This window comes from Trachymyrmex septentrionalis, unplaced genomic scaffold, assembly GCF_001594115.1.
Source record: "Trachymyrmex septentrionalis isolate Tsep2-gDNA-1 unplaced genomic scaffold, Tsep1.0 scaffold275, whole genome shotgun sequence".
In the NCBI taxonomy this organism is placed as follows: Eukaryota; Metazoa; Arthropoda; class Insecta; order Hymenoptera; family Formicidae; genus Trachymyrmex; species Trachymyrmex septentrionalis.
The window spans coordinates 442,198-445,098 of record NW_017305436.1 but is presented as its reverse complement, the minus strand read 5'-3'; the positions used below and the strand labels follow the sequence as shown (position 1 = coordinate 445,098).

The window sequence follows — 2,901 nt, the reverse complement described above, 5'->3', positions numbered from 1 at the left end:
TAGAATTTTAAAAAATAATAGGTCATTTTGAATGGAATTTAATTTAAGTTTTAAAATAATGTTTTATAAAATTTAATTCAAATTTTATTTTTTTTATATAATAAATTAAAGAAATGTAAAAAGTGAGCAAGTCACGAAGTCAAAAAATTGTGCTCCTAATATGAGATGTCTCGAGAAATCGATAATAAAACGCAAAGTATATCAGTATTGCAATTAAAGAACTTTATTTAATGTTCCTAAAATAAATACAAATAAACATAGCCAGTGCACATGAAAAATGAGTATGCGATGTATTGTACCTAGCTGACGTCTTTAGGTAGTTGGAATCAAGCATCGCAGAAATCAACAGGCACTCGATGTTTATTTTAATTGTCTTTCTTTATTATTGCACAACATTTATATACTTTAGCAATAATGTTCACTATGACATAGAAGCATAGATTGTTTCATATTAGAAATATCCTGAGTATCATATTAAGTCTCATATTACGATTTCCACGCCTTACGATTTTACGATCATCAAATCTAACTTCTATAATTAAACAATTCATATCACGTATTTTTCTATTAGTACAATCTTATTCTATCACACCACATGAAAAATTTATTGTCAAATATTTATTTATTAAATAATAAACAGGGTTTAAAAACTTATCTCAACGAAAACTTGAAAGACATCCAAATCCTAAAATCTTTTTTTACAACGACTACAGGCATGATCTAATAATGAATTTTCCACTAAATAGTTTTCAATCTAAGAACATTAAATTCATGGTGGAACCAATAGATAGCGTTTATTAGTTTAGCGGAAACATTGCTATCTCATATTAAGCGCCTATCTTATAATAGGGAGCTTTCCTCTAATAAGATGCGTAATATAATGTAAAGAAATAAATAAGTACATAAATATCTAAAGTATGATGTATTCTTTGTACATCAATTGATTCATTCTATTATTCTGTTTATAAAAGTATTAAAGTACAATTATCAAAAAATTAATAATTTACGAGATTATCGTTTATAGATTGAACGTTTTATGTCAACGTGTGTCAGAATAAGGTATAAAATATCTCAAACTACTCGCTTTTTAAAAAATGTGTATTTTAATACTTTTATATGCAGAATAATTGAAAAAATCGTATTTTAAAGTCATATACGTGGGTCGTTCGAAAAGTCCGTGCAAAGTCACTGCTGATGGCACTACTGGCTCGTATCAAGGTTAGATTTAGTTAGTAGCATCTCTTGGAGGAACACACACCAAGTTACAGCCAGCTCGGTCTATTTGTTTGTGTTTGGCATTCATTTGAATCGAGGAAGTCGAGTGATTTTCAATAACGCACCAGCTCACACCTCAGCAGTTGTAGTCGCAAAATTAATGGAATTAGGGTTCCAACTCGTCTCACATCCCCCCTATTCTCCAGACTTGGCTCCCTCGGACTACTATTTGTTCCCCAATATGAAGAAATGGCTGGCGGGAAAAAGATTTTATGGAAACGAGGACGTGATTGCAGAAACAAACCCCCCTCGACTTCCTCGATTCAAATGAATGCCAAACACAAACAAATAGACCGATCTGGCTGTAACTTGGTGTGTGTTCCTCCAAGAGATGCTACTAACTAAATCTAACCTTGATACGCGCCAGTAGTGCCATCAGCAGTGACTTTGCACGGACTTTTCGAACGACCCTCGTATATGTGGATCCATATATTCGTTCGGTTTTGAAGGTTAAAATGATACAATTTTTTCATACAAATTCTCCGTTTTTGTTGATGACCTCTTGCCATCTTTCCAATAATTTCATGATTCCGCTCTTATAGAAGGTCTGGGGCTTAGAGGCGAAAAACCGGTCGAGGTATGTTTTCACAGCTGTCTGATCAGCGAACGATTTCCCGTTGAGGGAGTTTTGCAGGGATCGGAACAAGTGATAGTCGGATGGCGCAAGGTCTGGTGAATACGGTGGGTGAGGCAAAACATCCCAGCCAAGTTGCACTAATTTTTTCTGAGCGATTATTGCGGTGTGGGGTCTGGCGTTGTCATGGTGGAATATGACACCTTTGTGATTGACCAGTTCTGGACGTTTCTGTCGCAATGCTTGATTCAATTTCGTTAGCTGCGTGCAGTAGATCTTCGAATCGATCGTTTTTCCCTGAGGAAGCAGCTCGTAAAACAGCACACCACGATGATCCCACCATATGGATAGCAAAATCTTCTTCGGATGCAGGCCGGCCTTCGGGGTGGCATTCGGCGGCTCGCCAGCGGTTCCCCACGATCTCTTGCGCACTATGTTGTCATAGATGATCCACTTTTCGTCGCCAGTCACTATTCGTTTGAGAAACGGGTCGCTTTCGTGCCGCTTCAGAAGTGAATTGCAAATGGATATGCGGTTGGCCAGGTTCTCCTCGGTCAGTTTGTGCGGCATCTAAACATCGAGGCGGGACACGTAGCCAAGCTGTTGCAAATGCCTTTGTACGGTTCCATAACCTATTTTAAGTGTCTCCGCAATCTCTCGCACCTTTAGCGTCCGGTCTTGCTCAACCAGTGCCTTGATATCATTCGAATCAACCTCGGTGGGCCGACCGCTGCGGGGTCCATCTTCAAGACTCGTATCTCCGGAACGAAATTTGGCAAACCATTTCTGAGCGGCACGTTCTGTTAAGGCATCGTCCCCGTATACGCCGCATATCTTTCGGTGGGCCTTCGCAGCTCGCTTGCCTTTCTTGAAGTAATAAAGCAAAATGTGCCGAAAATGCACCTTATTCTCCGACATGTTCACAGGTCTATAGCACAAACAAAACTGGATATTCGGAAAAAATTTGCACTACTAACAAAAACCGAACGGTCACCTTTCCAAAACATATTTGGATTGCCCGATTAGGCAACCAGAACCGGAGATATTCGGAA

General features: G+C 38.5%; 1 pseudogene; it reads right to left on the bottom strand.

Moving 5' to 3' along the window:
- Positions 1 to 1,744: 1,744 nt before the first annotated feature.
- LOC108749208 lies at positions 1,745 to 2,789 on the bottom strand (annotated as a pseudogene).
- Between the last annotated feature and the right edge of the window lie 112 nt (positions 2,790 to 2,901).